At 37.1% G+C, this 17,518-nt stretch overlaps 1 pseudogene; it reads right to left on the reverse strand.

Annotated features, from left to right (window-relative positions):
- Positions 1-9,900: 9,900 nt before the first annotated feature.
- On the reverse strand, positions 9,901-15,814 carry LOC149156060 (cytochrome P450 709B2-like; annotated as a pseudogene).
- Positions 15,815-17,518: the final 1,704 nt, after the last annotated feature.

Genomic DNA, 17,518 nt, shown 5'->3' on the forward strand with positions numbered 1-17,518 from the left:
AGTGTTGAAATTATAATTTCAACTGCAGTGAATAGAGCAGCAGCAGCTACTTTATCTATTTGTCCTGATCCGGCGCCCCACATGTATTCCCGATATTTTAAATCACTGCCATTACCATCTTTTCACTCTTTAATTATTTTTGTGTTTCCAGAAAGAAGAAAATCAGATACAACACTACATCATTACTTCTCAACAACCATATTAATGAGCAGAACGACTGGAACAGAAAAAGAACCATTCTCGAGCCGTAGTAGCATTTATCAGTCATAGATTTCATCACCACCGACTCAAGAAATACAGCAAAAGATCAAATCTGTTAATCATGAGCAGCAGAGACTTCATCAGCAAGTTAAGGCGGTGAAGACCCTTTCCCGCACTATAAAATGCAGACACAGCAGTGTAGAAAGATATATAGATTGAAAGTCCTTTTGTAACACACAACAGTGTAGACCAAGAGAGTTTTTTTTTTTTTTTGTATTGCACAGCAGTGCTGAAATTTTCTGAGATAGTTGTTTTGTGGAACTGAAACGTTCCTGTTGTAATCTGTTATGAAGATCCCTCTATGTGAGGAAGACTTAGTTTTATCTGTTGGTTTATTTTCATAAATAGAAGTTTCTTTCTGTCCATTTCTGTTACACCAAAAGTTATCGCGTCAAAAATCCCTGTTGCTGTTACACCGTAACTCAAAAAAATACTTGACGTCAAAAGTTACGTTGCTGCAACACCACGAACAGCAACTGAAAAAATCTACGTTGCTGCAACACCACGAACAGCGTTGCTGCAACACAAGTTACAACAACTGAAAAAAAAAAACTGTGTTGCTGCAACACCGTTTCCAGAGAACGAATTTTTCTGTTTTTCTGAGTTAAAAACAGAGTATTTTTCTGTGTCAAAAACAGAGTATTATTTTGATCAGTTTTTTATCCTGAGGCAAATGAGTGTATTATTTTATGCTCGGTTTTTATGTTTTTGAATTATCAGAAAACAGAGTATTACTCTCTGTTCATATTTTTGTTGTTTCGGAATTTATCAGAAAATTCTCAACAGTGGAAACAGAGGATTTTTCCACTGTATTTTGTTTAAAATAACCAGAAATTCCCGACATGGGTTCGGGCAGCGAGGGTAGTAATTTATTGCCATATGTTGGCTGTGTTTTCCAAGAGCTTTATTCAGAAAGTCGGGCTCCAGTCCCAGGCTCTCTGATATGACATCTAGCAAACGTAAAGTCATTGCCCTAACCTCCATGCAGTATTTGCAGGCAACTTCTCTGCATTCACGCCAAACACAGGACTACTATTGTTAACTATATACCAGATGCAACGAATGGAATATAAATTTTCAAAGATTACGAAAATGGAAGCTTTCTTATATCCACCTGTAAGCGGAAGGTTTTGTAGGCCAATAGTCAATATAATCTTCCAAAGGATAACAATGGTGTCTCAGGTAGTTCCTCCAATTAAAAATCGTCTCTTTCATAATGTGAAAGCTACTCGACAAGCGTACAACGCATGAAGGGTCTTCGGAATACAAATATGCTCTATATTCCGGAGTCATTGTGAAGAATTCTTGGGCAACTTCCAGCATTCTCTGGATCACCCTCTCGTGCACTCCATGATTTACGATCTGAAAACACATTGGAAAGTAATGCCAATGGTATCAAATGTATGCAAAAATTGGACTAACTTAGGTTTTCAGTTGTCAATTTGATTTCTCAAAATTATCAGAGTATGCTCCCTCTGGAAAAACCTAACATGACCTGAATTGGTTTTGCCATGACCTCAATTATAAGTTATCGAAGGAGGCTTTAGAGTGAAACAATTAATCTTTGAAGTAATTTTTTTCCCATATGTAGGAGGAACCGAACTTGATCTAATACTCTGGTACTAAATATGTTTAGAGCACAGATTTTTACATTGATGGATAAGTAAATGACACCGCGACAAATTTATATGGAGTTGCTTGGACACACATTTTGATGCAGGAGAATCCAGCTAGGGCATCATGACCGGGTGTTGCTCTCCGCCAAGGTAGGAAGTTGTATTAGCAAATTGGTTTCTTTATGTTTAGTTTGTCAAAGTAGGATGTAGGACTTTGTTTTCTTTTTAATCTCATTATTAGCTAAGAATAGTTTGGACTATTAAGGTCATTAACTTGTCTATCTTTAATCAACAGTAGATTAGTCCCTTGGACACATATTTTGATGCAGAAGAATCCAACTAGGGCACCATGACGGGGTGTTGGTCTCTGCCAAGGTGGAAAGTTGTATTAGCAAATTGGTTTCTTTATGTTCAATTTGTCAAGGTAGGATGTAGGACTTTGTTTTCATTTTAATCTCAGTATTAGTTAAGAACAGTTTGGACTGTTAAGGTCATCATCTTTAATCAACAATAGATTAATAATTGCTCTGTCATTGTAAAGGAAAAAGGCAAATATGTCTATTGTAAAATCTTGCAATACAAGCAGAACCGAATACATGCATAGTTATGTAACTAATTAGAATTACAACTAAAAAAAAGTAACTACAGAGTTCAGGTAACTGTGAACAGAGGATATAAATGTAAATGAGAAAATCATTAAAAAGGTTCAGCATTTAGCATACAAGCATTCATAATAAAGGAACATAAAATTTTATTCGAATCCATCTGTATAATCCTAACATTTTCTTTATTGCTTTCTAATTCACCAAACAACCCGAGTGTTTGACACAGTACGTGTAGACTAGCTTGTTTATTTTCATTTCCTAAAGAAACAAAGTTCAGACAGCCAAGATTGTAACAAATTTCCAGAATGAGGGTTTGTAACCCATGAAGAGAAATCAACATTGAATGTACAAGAACAAACACAAGAAATTTGGGCAAATTACACATATATGCACAGTCATAGAAGTTGCATATCATTTTCTCAATTTCGAATCCATCCACCTGAACAAATACGGGAGTTACTACAATACTTTCGGGCCATTGAATAAATTACAAATATAACCATGAGATAACAAGCACAGTTCGAGGGCGTTCAAGCTAGAACGAGAGGAACAACAGTCAACAATTACCATTAAGATAGAGGTAATTCATAACCAACGTTTTCCCTGAAATTTCTTTTCAATTATAACATGAAAATGTCTGAATATACATAGCAGAGCTCAAATATAACCTACAAACAGTCACAAAATTGATGGCCAACAAACCCTAGACGAGGGTTTTGGGAAACGGCTCCTATTTTGCAAAAATTCACAGACAAAAAGCACAGAGGCTAAGAGTGTCTACATTAAAAATGAACCCGGATGCTGGATTATGACCGAAAGACATCAACGACAAGCATTGAGGAAACCAGACCCTCTAACTTATAGGTCGTAACTCTAAAACCAAAAAAAAATTGGTGATGGTGATAGAGCCTACCAAGCACGAGCCGAAGTGACTACTCCAAGCATGCCCAACTGCAAACCCATAACCTACAAAAGAACCAAGACTAGACTGTGAGTAAACTGTCGACAACAGGAGAAAAAAGAAGTGCATGAACGTATATAAGGAAGGGATACATTTCCTTACCTTAAGGGTTCGCAACGTGAATAGAGTACAGGCCATTGATCCATGAATTCTAGATATCGACTGAGACAAGGGAGCAATGACATTAGAAGCAGAACAATAGAAAGATAAAAGTGAATCATGGACAGATGAGGTTACCTGTAGTGAAGCCGAAGACAGGAGAGCGTTGTTGTTTTGCAACCTGGATGCATGCCAAAACCACTGAGATTTACCAGCAAGACGACCTCATACCAGAACAGAGATTGTGGAGCAAAGACAAGTTTAACAGTTGTAGAAGAATCACAAGAAAATACTTACACAGGCGATAGAACCCTCATTATTTGCATAACAAGCCAAGACCATAAGGTGAATGCAAGAGTTAAACGTTCAGACAAAGTAACCCTTACCGGAGCGCCCAACAACTGCAGCATAGTTGCATGCACAGGTTGCATGCACAGGTAGCATAAACAACAAGAAGCAAAGAGCGGAAATAACCGAGCGATAGTGAGAGGGAAGGTTTTGGCATGAACGAGGAGTGGGAAACACAACCCAAGGCACAGTACAGCATAACAACTATTGTCATAATCGCCACCACATCAGGTTCCAGAAATATCTGTGGTCAAGTCATTAACTATAACCTAATGTATAGTTTAATCATTATTTACATCATTTAATTAGTTATTAACCTAAACAGTGTTGGGTTGGTCCCATCATAGTGGTATCAGAGCAAGGTATTGGAATTGGCTGAAGAAATGGAGGTTGGAAGGAGAGGTCGTGGAAGAGGTGTTCGGAGGATAGCAGAGGAAGGACTGAGAGAGGAGATCAAGATTCTTTTTGCTTGTTTGGAGGTAGTTGAAGCTGAGAGAAGAAGGAATCCAGAGATAGGTGATGATAGCGAAGAGGAAGCTGAAGCGACAATAGATGGATCAGATGGAGAGGGCCCGGAAATGAGACTGTTGAGATCAGTCTTAATGGTAAACAATAAACCCAAACAAGAACTCCCAAATTATGACGACAGCTTGTCCACCGATATTCTGTTGGACTGGATCAGCGAGCTAGATAAGTATTTTGAATGTGAGGAGGTCAGTGAAGACCGCAAAGTTAAGTTCATTGCGACAAAGTTGAAGGGACACGTAGCCATATGGTGGGATATTTTCCAAAAAGAGAGAAGGGGATTGAACAAACTGTCGATCAAAAACTGGTCAAGGATGGTGGCCAGGTTGCAAGGTAGATTTTTGCCTAAAGATTATTAGATTGCACTACACGGGCAAGTGCAGAATCTGAAACAGAAAGGAATGACAGTAAGGGAGTACACTGAAGAGTTTTATTGAGTGAACTTAAGGGCCGGTTATACAGAGGATACCCCAGAGAAGACAGCCAGGTATGTAAATGGTTTAAGGCTAGAAATTTTAGATGAAATTAGTATTCTTTCTCCAAAGAACATTAAAGAAGCATATCAGAGTGCTATGAAAGCTGAAGAGAAAATTACTAGAAAGAAAAATTCCAGGAGAGGATGAGGAACAGGCAGAGGAAGAGGCCAGTCCTATGACAGAGGGCGAACTGCTAGCAGTAATGGGGAAGGTATCAGTTCTAAAGCTTCCAGATCGACAGAAAAAGGTGATAATACGAGAGGTGGTAGGCCATATCAGCGAGGTAGGGGAAATGGCTGAGGAAGAGGAGCGGGTTACCAAGGTTACATGTGTCATAAGTGGGGACACATATCATTTGAGTGTCCTGAAGCAGACCTAGATGGACAAAGGGGAGCGTATGTTACACAACCAGAAGTAGAGGCACCCGCCCAAGAAGCAGAAAATGCTCCAGAAATAGGGGAAGCCCTGGTTTTGAACAAGGTGTTGTTAAAACCATCCAAAGAAACCACCGAAGAAACTCAGCAAAAAGCTTTGTTTCAGACGGTTTGTAAGTCACACGGTAAGTGCTGTAAGTTCCTTGTTGACAGCGGTAGTATAGATAACTTGGTGGCCACAGAGATGGTGGAAAAGTTAGGATTAAAGCGGTTGAAACATGCCACCCCTTACAAATTTTCATGGCTGCAAAAAGGCCATCAGTTGCTGGTAGATGAGAAATGTGAAGTGGAGTTTCAAATAGGCAGATATAAGAATAAGGTCATTTGTGACATAACGTTAATGGATGTATGTCACATACTGCTAGGCAGGCCATGACAGTATGACAGAAAAATGGTACATGACGGGAAGACAAACTATTATAAGTTTGTCAAGGATGAGATCAAGCACACACTTGTGCCCATCAAGGGGGAAGAAACAATAGGGACAAGTGAGACAAGAGCATTGTTGGTAAGTGGAAAATAGTTTCTGAAACAAGTTGAGGATAGTGAGGTGAGCTATCCAGTTTTAGGAAGAGCAAAGACGGTACCGCTATATACATAGGTGTCAGATTTATCCACAGAAATTCAGCAGATGTTGCAGGAGTTTATCGATATAGTGGTGGATGACTTGCCAGATAAACTACTCCCCAAAAGAAGCATAAGTCACCATATTGACTTCATACCTGGAGCAAGTTTGCCGAATAAGGTAGCACATCGGATGAGCCCCAAAGACAATGAGGAGATTAGAAAGCAGGTGCAGGAACTGCTAGACAAAGGATTAATAAGGGAGAGTTTGAGCCCTTGCACAGTTCCAACAGTTCTCTCTCCCAATAAAGGAGGAGAATTGCGGATATGCACAAACTCAAGGGCCATCAACAAAATTACCATATGGTACAGGTTTCCACTACCACGGATGGAAGACATGATAGATTGCTTAAGTGGGGCAGCATATCTTTCTAAGATAGATTTGAAGAGTGGGTATCACTGGATCCGAATTCGAGAGGGGGGTGAGTGGAAGACAACCTTTAAGACTAATGAGGGACTATATGAATGGCTGGTTATGCTATTCAGACTGAGTAATGTACCTAGTCCATTTATGCGGTTAATGAATGAAATGTTGAAAGAATACATTGGAAAATTTGTGATAGTGTACCTAGACGACATACTAATTTTCAGCAAGACAAGGGAGGAGCACCTTCGACATGTTCGGAAAGTGCTGGAAAAATTGTAGCAGAATAAGCTGCTGATAAATCTGAAAAAGTGTACTTTTCTGCAAAAAGAGTTGATTTATTTGGGCTTTGTAATAGCAGAAAACAAGCTGAAGATGGATCCAGAGAAGATTGCAATGATAGTTAATTGGACATCCCTGAAAATCTTATTCGAGGTATGTAGTTTTCATGGGCTGGCGAATTTTTACCGGAAATTCATAAGAAATTTTAGTGAAATCTGTGCACCTATGTTGGACACTATTAAAAAGGCCAATCATCATTTTCGATGGACTGATGTAGCAGAGAGGAGTTTTCAACTACTAAAGAACAAGATCACAGAGAGACCGATCCTAAGATTGCCAGATTTTAAAAATATCTTTCAGGTTTTCTGTGATGCTAGCGTTACAACTATTGGAGCTATACTCAACCAGGAGGATAAACCTGTTTTATTTTTCAGTGAGAAATTAAATGAAAGCAAGCAGAAATATTCGTCTTATGACAAGGAGTTCTATGCTGTCATCCAAGCACTGAAGCATTGGAGACACTACTTGCTGGGAAATGAATTTGTGTTGTTTTCAGATAACTCTGCACTACAGTATGTGATGCAACAGCACAAGCTGAATCACAAACATATCAAGTGGGCGAAATATTTGCATATTTTTACCTTTGTGTTGAAACACATCAGTGGGCAGGCCAACAAGGTGGCGGATGCGTTGAGTAGGAGGGCCTTACTTTTGCAGGAGAGTATTGTACAAGTGTTGCGTTTCGAGCACTTGAAAGATTTATATCAGACTCACATAGATTTTAATGAGGCCTACGAGGCATGTCGAAATCCCTTGGTGAGAGATAATAATCCATGGTTGGACTACAACTTGCAAGACTGTTGTTTCGAGGAGGACAACTATGCATTCCTGACTGGTCGATGAGAGAGAATATTATTCGGGAGAAGCACAGTGGAGGTCTAGCTGAACATTTCGGCATAGACAAAATACTCGAGCAGCTTAGCCATTTTTAGTTTTGGCCAAGAATGCGAAGGGATGTACAGCGATTCGTGATCAGATGTAAAGTGTGCCAGTTAGCGAAGGGTCACAGTCAAAACACGGGATTGTATACACCATTTCTCGTTCCAAGCAGACCATGGGACTCAGTCAGCTTGGACTTCATCTTGGTTCTACCAAGGACACAGCGGGGTTATGACTCGGTAATGATAGTAATTGACAGGTTCTCAAAGATGGTGCATTTCATCCCTTGCAGAAAAACCAGCGATGCCACTCACGTGGCCCACTTGTTCTTTACAGAGATTGTCAGGCTACATGGTTTGCCTAAGTCTATTCTTTCTGATAGGGACGTGAACTTCACAGGGAACTTTTGGCACACCCTGTGGAAGAAGATGGGCACACAGTTGAGTTACAATTCTGCTTATCACCCGCAAACCGACAGACAAATAGTGGTGGTAAACAGAAGTCTGGGAAACCTACTACGAAGCTTGATTGGTGAGAATTCGAGGATGTAGGATCGAGTGCTTGCCCAGGTAGAGTTCACTTATAATGACTCGCCCAATCGTAGCACGGGTTGCAGTCCTTTTCAAATCTTGTATGGCATGCATCCTCGCGGAGTGCATGAGTTGCGAGATCTCGGACAACAAGAAAGGCGAAGCGCATATGGGGAAGATTTCGCTAACGTGATGAGATAATTGCATGAGCAGGTGAAAATTAAATTGCAGTACAATAGCCAAAAGTGTAAACAACAAGCAGATTTGAAAATAAGGGAAGTGCAATTCAACATGGGAGATGAAGTCCTCACGCATTTGCACAAGGAACACTTCCCTAGAGGTGCATACAACAAGCTAAAGTACAAGAAGATAGGTATCTGCAAAGTCCTCCGGAAATTCTCACCGAATGCCTATGAGATACAGCTGCCACCAGGGTTAGGCATTTCATGCATATTTAATGTGGCAGACCTGTTTCCTTACACTGCTGACCTAGAAGAAGAAGAAAGAACCACACGGCCTACACAGAATACCCACGATGGAGGAGAAACTTGGATGAGACAAATGCCTTATGTTCAGCCTCCTGAGATCAAGAGAATCCTCGACACTCAGGTGGCCAAATGAACTCGACAGATGGAGTATCTGTAATACCCGGTCAAGTGGAAGAACCATCATATTGAAGACATTTCGTGGCTTGATGCCAAGTAAATTGAGCAAGTGGGTTCTTCAGTCGAGAAGCTCATGGACCAGAGTCATGATTTATTTTCACCTGTGGAGCTTGATGCGGTAGCATCCAGCTAGCGCACCATGACAGAGTGTCGGTCTCCGCCAAGGTGGAAAGTTGTATTAGAAAATTGGTTTCTTTATGCTCAGTTTGTCAAAGTAGGATGTAGGTCTTTGTTTTCCTTTTAGTCTCAGTATTAGTTAAGAATAGTTTGGACAGTTAAGGTCATTAGCTTGTTTGTCTTTAACGAACAGTAGATTAATAACTGCTCTGTCATTTTAAAGGAAAAAGACAAATATGTCTATTGTAAAATCTTGCAATACAAGCAGAACTGAATAAATGCATAGTTATGAAACTAATTAGAATTACGACTGAAAAAAGGTAACTACACAGTTCAGGTAACTATGAACAGAGGATATAAATGTAAATGAGAAAATCATTAAAAAGGTTCAAATTTTAGCATACAAGCATTCATAATAAAGGAGCAGACAATTTTATTCGAATCCATCTATATAATCCTAACATTTTCTTTATTTCTTCCTAATTCACTGAACAACCATAGTGTTTGACACAGTACATGCAGACTAGCTTGTTTATTTTCCTTTCCTAAAGAAACAGAGTTCAAACAGCCGAAACTATAACGAATTTCTAGAATGAGGGTTTGTAACCCATGAAGTGAAATCAACATTGAATGCACAGGAACAAACGCAAGCAATTCGGGAAAATTACGCATATACGCACAATCATACAAGCTGCATATCTTATTCTCAATTTTGAATCCGTCCACCTGAACAAATACAAGAGTGACTACAGTACTTTCGGGCCATTGAAGAAATTACGAATATAACCATGAGATAACAAGCACAGTTCGAGGGCTTTCAAGCCAGAACAATAGGAACAACAGTCAATAATTACCATTAAGACAGAGGTAATTCAAAACCAATGTTTTCCTTGAAATTTCCTTTCAATTATAACATGAAAATGTCTGAATATACATAGCAGAGCTCGAATATAACCTACGAAGAGTCACAAAACTGACGGCCAACAAACCTTAGACAAGGGTTTTGGGAAACGGCTCCTATATTGCACAGATTTAGAGATTACAAGCATAGAGGCTAAGAGAGCCTGCATTAAAAACAAACCAGGACACTAGATTACAACCAAAAGACATCAACAACAAGCATTGAGGAAGCTAGACCCTATAACTTACAAGCCCTAACAGTAAAACCAAAAAAGAATTGGTGTTGGTGACAGAGCCTACCAAGCAAAAGCCGAAGTGACTACTCCAGGCACGCCCAACTGCAAACCCATAACCTGCAGAAGAGCGAAGACCAGACTGTGAGTAAACTGTCGATAACGGGAGAAAAAAGAAGTGCAGGAATGTATATAAGGAAGGGATACATTTCCTTACTTGAAGGGTTCACAGTGTGAATAGAGTACAGGCCATTCAGCCACGAATTCCAGATATCGACTGAGACAAGGGAGCACCGACATTAGAAGCAGAACAATAGAAAGAGAAAAGTGAATCATGGACGGACAAGGTTACCTGCAGTGAAGCCGAAGAAAAGAGAGCGTTGTTGTTTTGCAACCTGGATGCATGCCAAAACCACTGAGATTTACCAGCAAGACAACCTCATACCGGAACAGAGACTGTGGAGCAAAGACAAGTTTAACAGCTGCAGAAGAATCACAAGCAAACACTTACACAAGTGACATAACCCTCATTGTTTACATAACGAGCCAAGACCATAAGGTGAATGCAAGAGTTAAACGTTCAGGCAAAGTAACCCTGACTAGCGTGCCCAATAGTTGCAGTGTAGCGGCATGCACAGGTAGCATAAACCTTACCAGAGCAAACCCTTGACAACAAGGAGCAAAGAGTAGAAATAAATGAGCAATAGTAGGAGGGAAGGTTTTGACGTGAACGAGGAGCGGGAAACACAACCCAAGGCACAGTACAACATAACAACTATGCTCATAATTGCCACCACAGCAGATTCCAAAAATATCTGAGGTCAAGCCATTAACTATAACCTAATGCACAATTTAATCATTATTTACATCATTTAATTAGTGATTAACCTAAATAGTGTTGGGCTAGTCCCATCACATTTCTGTATCATATTACATTGATGGATAAGTGGGCGAGGCCATCACAAACTTATATGAAGTCCTATGGATATACATATTTAGATTATATTTTATATTTTATATTTTATATTCATATTAAGTAAATATTTTAAGAGAGATTTGATATTCATATTAACTAAACATTTTAAGAGATATTTGCACTCAGAAAAATTTGATTCGCTTGTATGCTTGGCTCAAAATTAAGATGGCCAAATACTACTTCCTAATAGTACTATTTACATTAAATATAAATTAATTATATTAATTTTTAAAATACTATTATTATTAATATTATATATCATTGATGTTTTTTTACATGTTTTATACTCAGTTTTAATTGTAAAATATTATGTGCATATCATATAGAGAGGATGCTAGACTAGGGAAAAAAAATATATATATATATATATGGTAAGGGTTAGATTTGTAAATTAAATATAAATATAAATTTTATTATTATTATTATTATTATTACATGTTTTTCTATAAGAAGTTATGAATCATATTTTTACATAATGAAATATTTCAGTTTAAACTTTAATATATATATATATATATATCTTTATTCCAATTTACTAAGTTTCGATAAGTTCAATATGAAAACATTTTTTTGATCTCAAAACTCAAGGAAAAGATTGCACTTCAAATGATCTGATTCTTCTTGGTACCTTTTAGGTCAAGAGTTAAGATGGATATATGTTGCTTTTGAGCAATATACTAATAAAATATTTTAGCTATATTTTCTTTTTCTATTTTCACTCATTTTATATAATAGCAATTGCACCACATGTTGCAATGGGAACCCCGTAAGACAAGAGCCTTGGAAAGAGAGAAGATGGAAGTTAAAATTCTATACATTTTTTCCAAATTTAAATTTTGCATAACATAGTTATATCATGGATTATAATTTCAGAATGGATTTATATTTAGTCTTAGTGAAATATGTGATGCAGTCTGAAGACAAAAGTGATACCTGGAGTTTAGTTTATTTAGGAATCTCAAAAATAATATGGAAATATGTTGAATGGAATACATACTAACTTCATCTTGCTAAGCATTTATGCATCTGGTATATCTGTGCCACAAAAACTGATCACCTCTTTCCTTAACATTTCTTGCCATTCTGGGTTTATTGAGAGTAAGAATATTTTCTAGGTTAATAGAATGGAAGTAGTTTCATCCCCTGCAAAGAAAAATGTCTTTAATTCATCCATGATTCCATCAATATTCATGACCAGAACTTTTCGAGGCCCTCCCAATTATTTCTGGTTGGCCGTCATCATAATTCCAAACAAGTCACTTCCATAGCCAATGTGACCTCTTGTTGTTCTGGGCTCCAAACTACTTTGAATTATAGAATTCCATATTTGTTTAACTCTTCTATCAATCTTACATACATACATGTTCTTTCTTGTAGGAATGTATCTGTCAAAAAGTTAGGAAATATAAGTCGTCGGTCTTTAATTATAACTACTCTAAAGCATTATGTTAGTGTAGAATGTTTATGGACTATGTATAGCACTCAATAGAACATTATGGATGGATCTATGGATTATGGCACTACCCTCTAAAACCGCAGGTCTTAATGGGCATTTTGGAAAAAGCATAAACAAAATTACAAGTACTAATGAATTTGCAGAGACATTGAAAACTCTATCGTTGAAAGAGAACTATAGCGTAATTACTCTCTTCATAGCATGAAGACGGATTGTTCATCTTTAGCAGTCATTTCTTGCAATTCTATCTACATTTCAAAGACTTATTTACCTTCATTGTAAGTACTACCGAACACAGTATGAGATATGGTATCCCTTGTTAATTCTCTAAACTCTTTGTGAGCATCAATCTCTTTGCCATTAGAGTCCGACTAAGCCATCATTTCTTTCCAATTCTTGAGCATGAGTGAAGTGCAAGAAACCATTTTCTTCACCATTGGCTATCATTGGAAACATGAGCACATAGCTTAAGTCAATTGTATACTCTATAAAGAATCCAAATATCAAGGCCTCCCCAAGAAATCGACAAGCCAATACACATCCAAATCTCAAGGACTCTCTTTAAGAAATCATCTAGCTGATATGCACCATTATTTAACATTGGTATATAAATTCAAAGATGAAAACATTAGTTGATACCAATGTTCCACCATGTTTTCGGGACGCGGGGGCAAGGGAGTGGGGATATGCTGGAACGACCTATGCAAAATCTCCCCACCAATTTTTAGGAATTGTCGAGCGACATTGCGGTCATAAAAAATTATAAATACAAAAATATTAATATATGATATATCATTGAAATTTTAATATTTATAATGTAATTGTATTTATCATTATATAATATATAACACTTACATCATGAAGGATAAATGATAAATTGATGAATCATATAACTGAAGTCTGAAACAAATTTAAAATGAAAACCATGATATCATATAATCATACATCATACATGTAGGTTTATAATTGTACGATGTAACTACTAACAATGTACAATGAAAATAAATGTTTAAACCATATTGAAGTTCCAACTATGAATACTGAATATTGAAATAAAAGTCAAGTGTCATAGATCAAAAGTCAATTTTTTATAGAGTTTAAACCCTTCCCGATTCATAAAAATTAGATTTTTTTTATTCCATTAAAAAAAATTACGACTTTTGTCCAGGGAAACCAACCCTCATGACCCCTTTAACCTAGGAAACAACCCCATTTGGAGGATTCGACCCCAAAAATGAAGGAAACATCCCCTTACAAATTTTTGCACATACCCTACTTTTGGGAGCATGGGTAAATGACCCCCAGTCGTCCCCGAGTCCCTGGAGCATGAGGGAGCTACGAAACTCGACACTTAGGTGGGGGGACGCGACCCCATGGAACACTATTTGATACACATCCTTGCCAAATGTCATGGGTAGGAAAATTCACAGCATTTAAAATATGATTTGATATGCTAGAGGAAAACACTATTGAAAATAATATATCACATGGTCACAAATAAAATTTTGCTGTGATTAACAAATCAATTGTTTTTTAGTGTTGATGAATTTAATAATTTATTTTAATTTCTTAATCATACTTATTTAATTATCAATATTAGACACTCACGATTCTCAGTATGATGAGTTTTGGGAGTTCTGCACCAACTTCATATGTTCAAATTATAAGCATCAATTAACTTGATTCATATATTTACCTCCTTATTAAAGACCCACCATTACACTGTAACTTGACATGGGAGGTATGCACCAGTCTGATAAGGTCAAATTATAAGCACAAATTGATAGTAAGTTCATGCATATATTTAAGGGAATGCTTTTGTTTGTCCATAGAATGCCTATATTCAATAGTCCTAGACATGTAAGGTAACAATCCTTTCTTAAAATGTCAAAATCTTCAATTTCTTACAAAATTGTTATAGTTGTAATAGATTATCAAGTTTACTATAGTGTGATTGTAGACATTCCAGGAATCCATACCTTAAGTTTATCAATACCGAAGACAGGGCTCATGATCCTTCTGTGCTTTACCCATACCAATCCATCTAAAAGAAGAAATCCACGCCCTAACAAAGGAAACACAAATGGCTTGGGGGTCACCCTTCCATAGTGACTGAGTTTATTCGATAAAAATTCCTTGATTTTCTCTCGCTCTAAAATATACAACCATGGATGGGTTCTATACCAACAGAAAAATGTCTCTCCTCAGTAGAACCAATTACCAAATACAAATCAAACATTGATTTCAACTTTGACACCATTGAAATGTATAGCCTTGAATGGAGTCCATACCAATATCAAAATGTCTCTCCTGAGCAGAAACAATTACCAAATACCAATCAAATATTGTTTTCAACCATGACACCATTTAAAAATCCAAACAACTAGCATAAAACATATGTTGTAAATTCATCGTTTTATCATTTTGATGCCTACAATATCAATATATGAAAGTAAAACAATCCTTTAAGTAAAAGAGAATGAATGAAAGAGAACCATATATGTGGTACCACTTATGGTAATGTGGTGTGACCCTAGGAACAATGTCATGAGAAACATTTTGCATTGGCTGTGCATGAGCCTCCTTTAGAAGTTGTGTGCATTCTGGCATGCTCTGAGAGAGTATCTCACAAGTTTATTATAGTGTGATTGTAGACATTCTAGGAATCCATACCTTAAGTTTATCAATACCGAAGACAAGGCTCATGATCCTCCTCTTCTTTACCCATATCAATCCATCTAAAAGAGGCAGTCCGTGCCGTAACAAAGCCAACACAAATGGCTTGGGGGTCACCGTTCCATACCAATAGAAAAATTTCTCTCCTGACTAGAAACAATTACAAAATACTAATCAGACATTGATTTCAAATTTGACACCATTGAATTGTATAACCTTGAATGGAGTCCATACTAATAGAAAAATGTCTCTTCTAAGCAAAAACAATTATGAAATACCAATCAAACATTGATTTCAACCTTCACACCATCTAAAAATCCAAACAACCAGTAGAAAACATGTGTTGTAAATTCACCGTTTAAGCAGTTTGATGCCCACAAGATCAGCATATGAAAGTAAAACAAGACTTGAAGTAAAAGGGAATGAATGAAACAGAACCATATATCTAGCACCACTAATGGTAATGTTGTGTGACCCTAGGAACGATGTTAGGAGAAATATTCTGCATTGGTTATGCATGAGCCTCCTTTAGAAGTTGTGTGTATTATGGCACGCTCCCATAGAGTATCTGGTAAAGTCAACCTCTTATCGTTTGGGCTATATAGACCTTCTGGAATGCATAAGGCCTCCATGTCAAGTCTTGGAAGATTTTGAAAACTATGCTCCCAAACAAAATAACTAAAATGGAAACTAGTGCTTCAACACTCTTTCTCATCAGCTCATCCATATTCAAAACCTCACACAATGTTATGGCACTATAACAGGGCTATATCAGGTTAATTGCCCATAGTTCTCTACATCAATGAAATTTTCACAAAAATGAGCCAAGACACAAAATCTATAGACGCAATTGGGACCTGAAAATGCAATGAAACTACACTCAACTCTAAAGTGCCATGATCAAAACCCACAATCTGTCTTTAATCAAACCATAAATGGTATCTTCAATAAGTACTTACTGATTTCTCTCATAATTATCATTTCGTGACTTTCTTCTTGCTTTTGATTTTTATTTAAAAAATTATTATTGGGTTTAAGTGTGGTCAACACATTGCAATTACGTTCTGATTGCAAAATGCACCAAGAAAAGATTAGACATCCACAATTTGCATGTCAAGGAAGAATGTCGGTGCACATCATCGAATGAGAGGTGTAATTGGGCTTATTCAGATCATGAAGAGAAATGTCATGTTTCTAAACTTGATGTTCTTTAAAATTGACCGATGGAGAACTCCATAAATTTCAATAGGATTCTTGTCATTGGCAATGAGAAACTCATGGATGTGCGTATTAGAGATTCACATGTTAAAGCCTCCAACATTCCTTCACAATTTTCAACAAAGACTGAAGCATTGACCGATGAAGATGAATGGTCTAAACAGAACCCATTAGGTAGTTTATCAGGGTAACATAATGTTGTTGGGACCTGTAAAAAAAATTCAGCACCATAAAAGATTTCTAATAATCATGCAACTCAAATTCTTGTTCATGGTAGAAATGTTCAACACCTTCTAAGTGCAGGAAATGGAACAGATCGAGTAGAGCCAAATAATGATTTGAGGGGGCCTTTTGGGCTCATTCCAAAGGAAATTTACATAAGTACAATGATTATGTAGTTTGTTTTCCTTCAAACAATTTCAATATACTTGAGAAGATCCAGTGAGAATGAGTCAATAAATAATGAAATGGAAAATGACACAGTGCCCGAAAATTCTTTTCCACGGCAGACTAAAGGATACACACCGCATGTAGATTTAGAAGTTTCCAAGTTTGATAGCAACAAAATTGCTAGTTATTGCAATTGTCTAAACAATTTTTTATTTTGTTACATAAATGTGATAACAGTATAATAATTCCCAACAGTTCCAAACCCAATCCATAGATTTGAGTCAAATACTAAATTTTATTTTTAACAGAATGAATTATTCTTTTAGAGGGTTCTAGTAATCCCTGAAACCCTTGTCAAGATCATGGCGCTTATGATTTTTTTCGATTTTTTGAAGTAGATCGTTCAACCTTCACAAGATTCAACTTTCATCAATTCGTACGTTGATCTATTGCAGGGGAAACAGAGGATCTTCGCTTCTTACATGTACTTAAAAGAGTTCCACTTATGATTTTTGATCTCAAAGACATTCGACCGACCACTAACACATGCAATCTTCCCTGAATCTGTTTAACTTCTTTCAGTTGCCTTGAGGGAAGTGAAAATCTCTTCATGTAGTTCAGAAAGCCCTAGCTTCATTTTTTGTTGGTCTTATGATACTTCATTTGCATTAGCATGCATTGGTATGATCATTTTCTTAATCCCTTGATCCTTTCATGAATGTCTTTGAAACCAATAATTATTCCTATTAAGTGCCAATGACAAAACAATAGCTAGAATCACAATAGGTTTTCAGAGCAAGTACCTCCGACAAATACTGAAGAG

The sequence above is a fragment of the Pinus tabuliformis genome, chromosome 9, assembly GCF_031772625.1.
Source record: "Pinus tabuliformis cultivar Carrire ecotype Pingquan chromosome 9, CPIR1, whole genome shotgun sequence".
Lineage (NCBI taxonomy): Eukaryota > Viridiplantae > Streptophyta > Pinopsida > Pinales > Pinaceae > Pinus > Pinus tabuliformis.